The sequence below is a fragment of the Sturnira hondurensis genome, unplaced genomic scaffold (genome assembly GCF_014824575.4).
Source record: "Sturnira hondurensis isolate 20B ecotype Veracruz unplaced genomic scaffold, ASM1482457v3 Scaffold0015056, whole genome shotgun sequence".
NCBI classification, from domain to species: domain Eukaryota; kingdom Metazoa; phylum Chordata; class Mammalia; order Chiroptera; family Phyllostomidae; genus Sturnira; species Sturnira hondurensis.
In genome coordinates this window covers 3956295-3969887 of record NW_028087687.1, presented here as the reverse complement: position 1 = coordinate 3969887, position 13593 = coordinate 3956295, and the positions used below count along the sequence as shown (strand labels likewise).

Sequence of the window (13593 nt, the reverse complement as noted above, 5' to 3'; positions counted from 1 at the left end):
CATCAGGATTGCCCTCTCCTGCACTTGGCCACCACCTTGCTGACTCTTCGTATGGCCATCCCAAAGTCTGAGTGCTGTGTATGTGCCCTGATCTTCTCTCTAACAGGGACTCCAGTCAGATTGGATTAGCCCCTCCCCCACCACAAGGGCCTCATTTTCCCTCAGTCACCTCTTTAAAGGTTCTCTCTCCAAATACAGCCACATTCTGAGGTGCTGAGGGTTAGAGCTTCAAGTATATGAATTGCAGAGGGACGCAGTTCATCCCAAACTACCCCCAAGCATAAACTTCTCTCCAACAGCTGGTACCGCCATTGAGCGCCTACATCCTACTCCACATCCAGGGTCTGGCAGTCCTTTGTCACGAAGAGTCATCCTAATGTCAGCTACTCCACAGCAAAGGCCCTAAACACACTGGAACTATTTGTTACTTACATTTTTTTATTAGTAACCCCATGAAATACTTACAAGGGGTAAGAAAAATGCAGCCAACAGCCTTCCTGTCATCAACCCCATACCCAGATCAAAGGCCACATTAGTGGAGGAAGGAGCATGTACCAGGGTTTTTCTTCTAACCAGGTGAGAACAGCATCTCTCCTTGAAGGCGCAGAGCACCTAAGCCCAGGTGAGCGCCAGTCCACTCCACGCTGCTGGGCCGGCACCCGTGTGGCCACGCCTGTTCTGTGTGGGGCAGGGCGTGTGGAGCATGCAGTTTACGAGGCACAGGGGAACTGGTATTTAAATCCCGATTTCACTCTGTGCTCAGAAAGCGAGTCATTCAACTTTTATGTGCCTTATCCTGGGAAAATGGCTGAGAAGATTATGTTGATAGAGTCTCTCTCTAAAACAAAACAAACCCTGTGCACGAAAGACCGTCGCTTTCCCGTGCCATCGGACTGGGAGAGCAGTCAGGTGGCGGAAACAACACGGGTGCAGTGAACCAGCAGCTCGTGAAACCCGCCCTCGAAGTGAATGGCATTTACGTGTCATCGTATCTTCCGTGTTCTCCACCAAAGGCCCCTTGGGTCATTCCAGTGTTCCTAGTTTCAGCCAAGCTTTTAAATGTCATCACATCGTCTTTATTGGAACTAAGTCTCAAGTGAATCACAAACCAATAAAAACTGCCTGCTCATTTGCTGATTACATACAATTTAGGTGAAGAACGGGGCCATGCTTCTTCCTCAATGCTATCAAGTCTCAAAGTTTGCCTGCTGCTTTTTGGAACCTGGATACCATTCACTGAGTGAGTTCCCAGTGTGTGCAAAGATCATGTAGCTGGATTCTTTCCTTCCAGTCGGACAAGGCCAGCATCTCACCTTGAAACAGCAGAGCACCTCAGCCCAGGTGATCACTGGTCTGCCTGGTTTGCACATCAGTCAGCTGCTTCCCAAGGAGAGATCGTTTGACCTGGCTTTACAAAAGAACACTCTTCTCCCTAATAGCAGGATGGTGTGTGTTGAGGGCTCAGGGGGAAGTCTATAAAAATAGATAGAAATGAACAGATTTCCCTGAACTTGTTCTGCCACCGGAAAGGGGCCAGGCCTGGAGCAGGTCAGCCTCGGGCCAGCCAGTAGGGCCATGTATGGATTCTTGAGTTTGTGCAGGAAAGATTTCACAACACGAGCCCAGGTGATTTTGAGAGCGTGTTTACTCTCCTAATCAGCTGGGGAGAGTGAAACAAAGGAAGGGCTTAGAAGAAGCAACAGGAGAGGGCTCAGGCGGTGCTTTCCTTTGGCTGTCTAGAAATGTTATGGGGAAGAAGTGAGCCATGGCAGGGCTTCTGGGAGCCCACTGGAGAGCCAGAGTAAAGGAGGTCCCAGAGACAGGTTCAGGGTAAGCCTGGGACAAACTGCCATTGCCCGTTGCTCCCCTGGGTGCACGTCTCATGGGAATCCTGGAGTTTAGGAGAGAAAAGCACAGACGTGCGGCCAAGCGGGGAGAAAGGTGTGCTCCAGAGAGAGCATGCACTGGGTCTTGGACTTGAGGGTTCTAATTTCTAAAGGCAGGGATTCTAGGGGAAGATCTCCGTAGGCTATTCATCAGTTTTATGCGGATGTACCAAAATGAGATACATTCCCCTGACTTCATTTGCCCTGGGGTGTGCTTGGTGCGAAGGGCGCTGATTGGATTTCTGTCTACCTCCCTGAGCAGGGCGATTGACTGGGGAGAAGTGTAGCCATTTACTCTTAAGTTTCCTTGGTTATGGGAAGGTAGGATTTTTCAATTTACTAGTTGGCTGTAAACTGCTTGGCCATTTAACTGTCTATCTCAGTTTCCCTATTCCACTTGTCCTGGCTGACCAGCCTGTCTCAGTTCAGCCTGGGGTTGCTCTAACCAGTTCATTCTCGCATACTTCCCCTGTACACAGCCAGGACTGTCAGGCACTGTTTCATGAATTAGGCTTGGATTTATGGCCTGTATCAGTACCTCAGAATAAAGTTAATCAGGAACAGATATGTCTTTGTTCAAGGCTGGCTTGTCCACTCTTCTTCCTAGTGGTTGTGCACGCAGCTCGTACACTCTTCCCAGTGCTGCCCCAGCTGCCCCAGCGCTCCTGCAATCTCTTTCATTCCAATCTGGCTTCTGCACTTCTGCACCTTGGTGTTTTGTCAGTGAAGTTCAAGTTCAGAGCCTCTGATGCCTGGTTTTAGGTGAAGAATATTTTACCCTGCTTTCTTGTCACCTGGGGGGCTCTGCAGGTATCAGGAGTCATGGGGACCAGGCAGCCTCGTAATCACATTGTTTATTTACTGGTTTCACACAAAACTAAACCAATCCCAGGCATGCCACCAAGCAGCCTTTAGGGAAATATACTCCAAAAAACTATACTGAAACCCATTATTTATTGACACTCAGGCACATTGAATCATTCTTAGCAAGAAACACTGAGATCAAACAAGGAAAAAGCCAACCTTCGAAACACCTGGCCTTTGTCAAAGGGTTATTGAGAAAGGGAAGCCACAAAAGGGCTGGAGGTGCCAAGTCTGGGCAGCCACTCTCACACCCCTTTGCCAGGTGACACTATCGTATGGCATTGGACATGAGCTCAAGTAAAAAGAGAACAGGAAGAAAGTTTCTCTCTCTATAGAAACTGGATTGAAGTTACTCTTCCTCTTTATGGCTTATAGTATGTATCATCTTTCTAAAAATATATTTTCCTTCTCCCAGTTCAGCTGACTATCCCTAAAAATACACAGCACACACACGCTGTCCCATACCTTCATAACCTATTTAAATAATGCATCTTGCTAAAAATACCCAGCATCACAGACATGACTTTCCTCTTGGACATCTGTTTGTTCTCGTGCTGGGCTGTCTGCAAGTGCTGAAGATGGGACTCAGCCTAGAGCTGTTTGCTAAACAATAAAGAGAGCTGTTGCTTTCTCTATGTGAGGATAACATGTGTAAAGTGATTGGCATAGCACCTGGGGCAGGCCCAGTGATCTTGAAATGACGGTGGCAATGGTGGCAGTGACTGATGGTCCTCATTCCTGGAATAGAGATGCTATATGTGACATTGTAAGATCCATGTATTAAAATAGGGCCCGAGGCCCTGGCTGGTGTGGCTCAGTGGGTTGAGCGCGGGCCTGCGAACCACACGATTGCAGTTCAATTCCCAGTCAGGGCACATGCCTGGGTTGCAGGCCAGTTCCATACATTGATGTTTCTCTCCTTCTCTCCTCTCTCTAAAGATAAATAAATAAAATATTTTTTAAAAATAGGGCAAGAGCCACATGAAGTATGTTTTGAAGTAGCTTTCTTTGCCCAAAGGTTACTCCAGCAGGAAACTCCAGCTTGTCTCACATGCCATTGATGGTACATCCATGATTTGAACGTTATTCCTCATGTCCATTGAGCAGAAGAACAAATTGAGACCCTCTTCTCCAAGGGTTTGTGTACTGTGGATTTCAGCTGGTCCCTCAACCTAGTTCAGCCACCTGTGGCTTTTGTCACTTCTCTCCTCTACCCTCTATTGTGTTCACTTTAAACTCTCTGCTCTCATCAGATCTCAGACCCAGTCACCTTCCACCCCTCATGCTTAGCATCGCTTCACTGTAGCAGCTCTTCACCAAAGCCACACTCGCCCCGCACTTGCCTTTGGGTGTCCTGTAGTCAGGAAGGGGTGCTGCTAGTACCCAGTGGCTCAAAGCTGCTCAACAGCCGCCAGTGCGAAAAACGGCCCCCCACAAAAAAGAATGATCTTTTCTAAAATGTCACTAGTGCCAGAGCTTAGGAACCCTGCTTTCCAGGGAAATAGAAGACATTGGAACAGGTTTCTTGATGTGTTTTATGCTCTGGACTGCTCTATCAGTCTGTTGAAGCCCATGGACCCCTTCTCAGAATAACATTTTTGAATGCATAAATTAACATGCATAGGATTACCAAGAAAATAGAGGAATCATTTTTTAGTAATAATATGTGCTTCTTTATACATGCATTACAGAACAGGATCTAGCAGGAGTCTAATAATTACCATAGTTACGAGCATAATGGTATCCAAGGTCCACAATAACTAACGTAGTATGAAAATACCTGTGATTTCTACAAGACAAAGTCGTAGCAACTATTAATGATTGTTTGATGCCTACATTCAGGATCGAAATACATACTAAATTTTAGTTAGAGGTTAGTACAGAAGGCAGTACTAACCTCTTTTTTAAAATAAGAAAAAGTGTGACTTTTTCTTATTTAAGTTCACAGAAGCCCTGTATTCTCTCCAGGAACCGTTTGGAGCTCTGCACACCCAAACTTTTTTTTTAATATGCATTTAAGAAGATTGCCATCTCCCAAAATAATTATTTATCTGTACCTACCCTCAACCTTTCTTCCTTCCCTCCTGCTACAAGAATAGATGTCCCTCTCTGTCAGAGTTCACTTGCAGAAAACAGAAATTCCATTAGCCATTTCAAACAAAGTGAAATTTAATCCCTAGAATTCAATGCTTCCAATGTCCCTGGAAAGGCTAGAGTAGCAGGCTTGATAACGCAAACCCAGCTCAGAACCAGCGCTCCCACGGCGCTGCCTCATACACAACCAAAAAGGAGGGGAACTGGAAACAGTGCTTGGAACACTTGAGTCCAGGAGCCCTGTCTTAGCTGTGATTCGCTGCAGAGCTGCTGCAAATGATGGCCCTGGAGTCACACGATGCCCATTACAGCTGCATAAGTTAAAAAAAAAAAAAGAGGTTCACACTCAACCTATCGACATCCACAAAGCACCTGGACCCTGGGACACTGCTAAGGAAAAGTAGCCAACGTCCAGCCTCTGTCTCACTTCCTGCTTCCTTTCTCATCCAAGTCTGTGTGGGAACCCTGCTGCGAGAGAGTCTGGGACATCTTTTAGCTTTCTAGTCTCTGCAAAACAGGAAAATGCATAAAATGAAGACTCTGAGCACAAGGCCACCTATTCAGCACCACCCCCGGGGCTGAGGCTCATTAATCCTTCACTGTCCCCTCCTGCCTGCACACTCAAGTACTCATCCAGTCTCTTTCTTCTCTCTGCAGCCCCTCCCTTTTTTCTAGACTCCCATCAGTCTATCTCAGCAACTGGAAAACTTCCCCAAGTTAACCAGACCTACCTTTAATCATACCTCCTCCTCCCTCACTATCTCTGGCCTTCCCTGCAAAGCCAGTTTCTTCTAAGGGTTATGTATGTGTGGTGTTTCTGCGTCCTCACCTTCTACTGCTGGGTAACTCATAGCAGTCTGGCCTCCAGATTCATGCACCACGTCACCAAAACTGCAAATTACCACCTTGATGCTAAATCTAAGAGGCATTTACAGTCCTTTGCTTAGATTTTTGAAAGGCATTTAACACAACTGACCGATCCTTACACCCTAAAACACTTCGCCCTTTTCCATTACCCACTACTCTTTATTTTTTTCCCCAAGTAAAAGTCTCATGCATTTATTCCTGGGCCAACCTACTAGCACAGAAACATAGAAACGAAGAGAAAAATCATTTTCCCGATAAGACTTGTTTGACTGTTCGGGTAGTGGTGATGTTTTCAGCCTCATATGGAAGATGCCGTGACCTTGGCGAAGTGTAAACATGGTGCCATCTCATTTGGGATCCCTTGTAGACCCAGCGTGGCTCCACTCCAAAGTCTCGTTTGGGGCTTTTACCTGATTACTAATTTTCATCCAAATCCAAGGTGGAATGGGACAACTCTTCTTGTGTTTCTTGGCCAGAAGTCATTTCATTTGCAAGTCTTTTGAAAAGACATGGCAAGGAATGAATTCAACCCTCTACATTTTTTTTCCTACTCCTCTGGCTGCAGTTTATGAGTCTCCTTTTTAATCTTTTTTTTTCTCCACATTAAGCAGTGTTCTTCAGAATTTGGTCTTTAACACTACATACTTATTGTCTCCATATTTTTATTCAGTTTTATAGCTTTATTTATTAGGCATATTGTTAATGACTCTGAAATCTTTATATTGAACCCAAAGCTCTTTCCTAAGTTTCTAGGCAATGTGTACAGCTGCCAACTGAACACCTCTGTTTGAGTGTTTATTAAGCACCTTAGATACAAAATTCACTGAGTGAAATCTGCATCTCCTTATCCCTACCACCCAGAGATAGGGTAACGATTCATCCCCATTTACCCGAGATGCTTCCAATTGGCACCTGTGGTCTGCACGAAAGTCTCATTTGGGTACCACCCTATGGAAATATGCTTTTTAAAGAGGAGGATAAAAGAGACCATTTTCTGCCCTGGCTGGTGTAGCTCAGTGGATTGAGCACGGGCCTATGAACCACATGTTCGCGGTTCAATTCCCAGTCAGGGCACATGCCTGGGTTACAGGCCAGTTCCCAGCAGGGGACCCATGAGAGGCAACCATACATTCATATTTCTCTCCTTCTCTCCTTCCCTTCCCCTCTAAAGATAAATAAATATTTTTTTAAAAAGAGAGCATTTTCTCCTACAATAAATTTATAAAATGCAACATACTACAGAAAATTAAAAATGAGGGCAAAATTAAAAGCAGAAGTCTGAAGCCCTGGCTGGTGCAGCTCAGTTGCTTGGAGCATCATCCCATGCACCAAAAAAGTCATGAATTCAATTCCTGGTCGGGGCACATAATCCAGGTTGTGGGTTCAATCCCCTATTGGGGCAGGAACATGAAGACAACTAATCAATGTTTCTTTCTCACATTGTTGTTTCTCTCTCTCTGGTCCTCCCTTCCTCTCTCTCCCTCCCTCCCTCTCTCTCAGCAATGAAAAAATGTCCTTGGATGAGGATTAAAAAAGAAAAAGCACAAGTCTGAAAATAAAGGGAACAATCGGGAGTCATTAAGAAAATGGTAAAATAAGAAAACAGAAAAGAAAGTCAGCATACAGCATAAATGTAAATGGCTTTAAAGCTCTTCATTAAGGGGCAGAGACAGAAGGTTGGATCAGAAAAAAATAAGACCCCTTGCTATTTACCCAGAATAATGTGACACAGGAAATAACTATCAAAAGAGAGAGACACCTTGGCCGGTGTGGCTCAGTTGATTGGGTATCATTCCACAAGGTGAAAGACCACTGGTTTGATTCCCGGTCAGTACACATACCTGGGGTTTGGGTTAAGTCCCTAGTCGAAGCACATGCAAGAGGCAGCTGATTGATGTTTTTCTCTCATCTCACATCAATGTTCTTCTCCCTCTCTTTCTCCCTCCCTTACCCTCTCTTTAAAAATAAATACATAAAATGTTTATTTTTAAAAAAGAGAGGGACAAATAAGGCAAACAAATGCAACACAGAGAAGTCAGGGACTAATATTAACATCAGAAAAAATGCATTCAGAGATAAAAAACATAAGACAATAAATAAAGTCTTTGACTTTTAACCAAGGGTATAGTTTCTAAGAAAAAATAAAATTATGATTTTGTATATGTCAAATAACTCAGCCACAAATACAAGCAAAAAACAGAAGGTAACAGATAAAGAAGAAATTGAAAAAGGACAAATGTGGAAGGAGAATCGAACACAACTCTCCTGATATTCCAAGGTTTTCCCTGAATCTGTAAGATAGACTTTTTTTTAAAGAAAACTCATGCTTATTAGTTCTTTTCAAAATGTGCTTTAGTCCCATCCAGTATCATATGACCTGCTATCTTTATGTAACAAATTATTGAAATCTAGAACAAAATCTATGAAGAAACTGCAGATACATATCATTGTTAAAATAAAATCTGATCCACATTGAACAAAAAATATAAGCTCATCCTAATACCTGCCCAAAGATAACCTTTGTTTTCATTTGGGTATATTTCCCTTAATTATATATGTGGTGGTTTATGCTAAAATTGAAATGACATTTTATAAACAGGCCCTGCTTTTTTTCACTTGGTCTCATACTCTGCTTTTCTTTTTCACTTAAGTGTTATCTTCCCTTTTTCTAATTTATGGATGCATCATAATTTATTTAAAGATACTGTTATTTTTGAGCACTAAACTTGCTTGCAGAACTTTACAGTATTAAAAATAAAAACAATGAAGTTGGACACAGTTTTTTAAAAATAATCTTCGTTTATACCTCTCTGATTCTCTCATAATGTTTATGGTTAGGCTTCAAGAACTGGAATTTTTGGAGCAAAAATTATTGATATTTTAGCCCTGGCTGGTGTGGCTCGGTGGATTGAGCACCAGCCTGAGAATAAAAGGATTACCAGTTCGATCCCCAGTCAGGGCACATGCCTGGGTTGTGGGCCAGGTCTCCAGTAGGGGGCATGTGAGAAGCAACCACACCTTAATGTTTCTCTCCCTTTCTTTCTCCCTCTTTAACCCTTTATCTAAAAATAAATAAACCTTTAAAAAAAGTTATTGATATTTTAAAGGCTTTTTAATGCTGGTTGTTATCATAAAAACAAAAAGGTCAGTTTATTAGGTAAAAGTGTTATCCAGTTATTTGCACTTATTTAGTTCTATAGTCAAATAATTTTTTGTGTTTATTTGTTGTATTTATTCTTTTCTTAATTGGTTGATAATTTCTTTTGTTATTTTTTTTATTGGTGTCTTTTTAAAGTTAAGGATAGTAACCCATCTTTTTCACAAATATTATTCCATTTGGCCTTTGTATTCTTTTGATGGTGTCTTATAAGATGAAAAAATGTTATTTCTTTTTTACATATTTATTTATTTTTAGAGAGGGGGGAAGAAAGGGGGAGAAACATCAATGTGCACGAGAAACACCAGTTGGTTGCCTCTTGCACGCCCCAGTCTCGGACCGCACCTGCAACCCAGGCACGTGCCCTGACTGCGAATCTACTGGCAACCTTTTGGTTTGTGAGAGGAAGCCCCACCCACTGAGCCATACCAATCAGGGCAAAAGGTTTATTTCTTATGTTTTCTATTAATCTCTTACTTCATGCTTCTTCTAGACCTTTAGTAACTGAAAAGACCTTCCTCGTCTTTTATTTAGAGAAATACTCACTCTGTATTTCCCTCCAAATATTTATTCTCATTTAATCTAATTCAGAATCTAACTTTCCCCTAATAATGTGTTGTCCTAGCACCACTTATGAAATCATTGTAAAAATTCACAGAATCTTATCTGTAGAAAAATCTAAAGATTCCACACAAAAAAGAACTACTAAATGAATTTGGTAAAGTTGCAAGATACAAAATCAACACACAAAATCAGTTGCATTTCTGTATCCTAACAACTAACTATCCAAAAAAGGAATTAAGAAAACAATCTCTTCTATAATAACATAAAAAATAGTGAAATATCAAGAAATAAATTTTAATCAAGGAGGTGAAATACATCCACTGAAAACTAAAACATTGATAAAAATAAAGACAGAAATAGATAAAAAGATACGTGTCTGTGGATTGGGAGACTTAATATTGTTAAAATGTCCATATTACTCAAGCAATCTATAGAATCATTGCAATACCTGTCAAAATCTCAATGGCATTTTTTACAAGAAAGAAAAAATCCTAAAATTCATATGAAACCACAAAAGACTCAGAATTGCTAAAGCCATCTGAAGAAAGGAGAACAAAGCCAACGGTATCACACTTCTTGATTTTAAAATATATTACAAAGCTACAATAATTAATGCCAGTATGACACAGCTATAAACAGAATATAGATCAGTGGAACAGAATAGAGAGCCCAGAAAACCCCAGAAATAAACTCATGTGCACATGGTGTCTTAGGTCATGCTGGCCGCCATAACAGAATACAATGGACTGGACTAAACAACAGAAAATTACTTCTCACAGTTCCGGAGATCAGAAAGTCTAAGATCAAAGTGTCAAGAGGTGTTGGATGAGATCCGACTTTCCAGTTCATACAAAGTTCTCCTTTTGCCATAGCCTCACATGGCATAGAGGTGAAGGAACCTTCTGGGGCCTCTTTTATAAGGAACTAATCCCACTCATCAGGGCTCTGCCAAGGCTGCCATGAACACATAATGGGAAAAGGGTAGTCTCTTCAACAAATTGTGTTGGGAAAACTGGGTATCTACATGCAAAAGAATGAAATTGGACTTTTATCTTATACCACACACAAAAATCAACTCATGATGGATTAAAGACATAAGCATAAGATCTGGGACTATAAAACTCCAAGAAGACAACAAAGCAGAAAACCTTTGTGACATTGATCTTGGCAGTGACTTCTTAGATATGACCACAAAAACAAAAATAAACAAGTAGAACATCACGCTAAAAAGCTTCTGCACAGCCAAGGAAGCCATCAGTGGAGTGAAAAGGCAATCTATGGGATGGGAGAAAATATTTACAAACCAAATGTCTGACAGGGGTTAAATTCTTTGGGAGTTTTTTTAAGCAAAAATAGCTCACCACTAAAAAGTATCACTTCCCTAGGATGACAGTCTTCTTTATTAATTTTTTAGTATAAATTATACTTACTGTAATAGGGCATGGTAACATTCCACTTAATATAGTGTTTTGAACTAGAAAAATTTTAGTATAAACAGAAAAATGAGAAAAAGCTGCACTCTCAGATGAGAGAATTGTGACAGTAAAGTATGTTACATAACTTTTGAGTACGAAAAACATACCCAATGTATTTCCCCCCTTTTAACTTACCAAGCATTTACTGAGCTCTTTTTCTGTGTGCCAGATATTGTTGAGGGCCTGGCATCACAAGAAAGAGTGAGAGAGTGTCCCTGCATCAGCCGCTGGACTCCCTGACTTGGCAGCAGCACCGTTTGCTAAAACGCATCCGGAGCACCGGGTATCAAAGGAAAGCATCGGTGTCAGACCCACCATGTTAGTGCCAATGACTGTAACCTGAGATTTTACTGAACGGGATTGCTATGGTCAGTGAGCGATTTCTTCCTTGACTTTTTGGGATTTACTTAACCAAATGCGTCATGGGAAATTCTCTCCTCTTAGACCTCTGAAGACCAGATTACATATCTGGGAAAAAGAGTCAAGGAGCGGGGGGGAGAGAGAGAGAGATGAATCCATGGCCCCTGCAAATCTGTACTGCTCTCTGCATCTGTTTTTAGAGACAGTATATCAAGACACCATTTTCAGTGTTCAACAGGTGTTAACACATATAATTCTCCTAACCACCACATGGAATAGGTATTATTATCCTCAGTTTACAGAGAAAGAACTCAGGGCATGGAACAATTGTAATTTGCCCTAGAGTCTCAAAGCTAGGAAGCAATGGGAGGTTAGAACTGGACAATCTTTAACTTTCTCTTTAATTGAACGTGCCACACCAGCCCTCTGCATTTTAGTGCTGGTGTTGTTCAAGGGCTAGCCATGTTCTTCCTTGGCATCTGCTAGAGAGGGTGCAAGTGACTTGCTATGCTACCAGGATTAACATTGACCTTAGCACAAATTTTTATCGAGTTTGTAGCACTTTCCTTCCTTTTCCCCCCACCACGTCCTCAAGCCAGCTTAACTCACTGAGGTGGCTAAATATTAACTTTTAGGTCAGCATAACCAAGCGTCACAGGCCAGAGTCTAAACAACCAGGCACCTCAGCTCTCTTCCCGCGCCTTCTCACAGAGGAAGACAAATGCAGCCTCATGCGTTTCTCTGCAGATCGGCAGACGGACGTGCCGCCTTCTCTCGGTAGGATCAGATTGTGCTTTTGCAGATATGTGGATAATGCATATTAATTTTTATTGATCAAAATAATCAGGGGAGTTCCACTGTTGATTATCAGCTCTCCATGTTTTTATGTTCGTAAGTTCAGACACTCATACAAAGAAATACCAGAAATAAACACACACAGAGAATGGGCAAAGGACCTTAGACATTATGTCACCCAAGCCTCTCCATTTATAAAAAAGGCAAGTGAGCACCCCAGATATTATTTATCAGAATTACATAGATGTTATTTTGAAATTCAGTCACAGGTCAGCTCTTTGTATACTATTACACTTTAAATTGTTTTTACAGTGTTTCATCAAAGTTATGTACGTAGCAGGGTACAGTTTAAAGGACCTGCTAGTTCTGCAAGGTTTCTTAAGGGAAAAAAACAAAAACAGGTCCTAGCTCCCCTACTTCTCTATTTCTCTGCCCCCAAGAAACATTTTCAGTGCTTTGCTTCACATTTACCTCCATATACTTTAATGGCAAGTGAGTATTGCCACCTTCTGAGTCTTTCGCTTGGGGCATTCATTGTACAGCGACTTTCCCTGCAGGAGATGAGACTTAGCTCTTTATGCTCTCCATTCACACCACAAACTGTCAGTTGTCACCTACACAATATGCTTAAACCTCAGTTTTGATTAGAAAACTATACAAGATTTACATTGTTATGACTATAGATGCTATTCACAAATGGCTCATGTATTAAACTGTTTGTTTCTTAACTAGCACAACGTATTCCTGGAATTAGTAGTTTTCGTTTTTCTTACTTATTTTTATCTGTTTGTTTTTCATGTGTGTGTTTTATGTATTTGTCATTCTTTCAATATTTAAGTCTTTTCCAGCTGTCTAAATGTTCTCTCAAGACGTTCTATGATTCTATCAGTTTCCTATCAGGTGTTGTATCAATGATATCAACTTCATGCTTATGCAGAAGTCTTTCTGAGAGACTGCTGACCTGCTCATCTGGACTGGTCATCCTCTCTGCTGGGTCACACGGATACCACCTGTCATCACCACCTGCAAGAGTCCCTTCACTTCCCCCCTGTGTTCCAGTTCCTATTTCCTAGACCTCATGTCTCCGCTTTTCTTGTTTTATCCCTTCATTTTCATGGACCACATCCTCCAGTAGCTTTTAAAAGAGGTTCATGGAACTAAAAATTATTTAAGTACATATTTGTCTCTCTAAAAATGTATCTGTTTCCTGTCTCCTGACTTGATTGTTAGAGGGATTAAATGGAGAGTTCGACATTGGAAATCATTTTCACACAAAACTTTTTTCTCTTTTTTCTTCAGAATTTTGGAGACATTGTACTTCACTGTGTGCTTATTCACAATATGACTGTTGAAAAATATACCACCATGTCAATTTCCCATCCTTTATATATAATTTTATTCTCTTCCCTGGAAGTTGGTTAAATGTTTTCATCCTCATGTTGTGAAATTTCAGTGATATACCTCATCTTTTACGTCCACTGTGCTGGGCACTCAGGGGCTATTTGAATGTAGAAAATCTACCGTCCAGTTC

The 13593-nt window shown here is 41.5% G+C and overlaps 1 protein-coding gene across 2 annotated transcripts in view; it reads left to right on the top strand.

The window, feature by feature from the left end:
• Window positions 1–13593, top strand: part of PGCKA1 (PDCD10 and GCKIII kinases associated 1) — a 77516-nt gene that overhangs the window by 23010 nt on the left and 40913 nt on the right. Inside the window, exon 1 of one of the 2 annotated variants that reach the window (XM_037064354.1) lies at window positions 11903–12044. The exons of the other annotated variant lie outside the window; for it this stretch is intronic. The gene's annotated coding sequence lies outside the window, so the exon portion shown is untranslated. Of the gene's footprint in view, window positions 1–11902; window positions 12045–13593 lie in introns of those variants that run through there. 2 annotated transcript variants of the gene reach the window in all.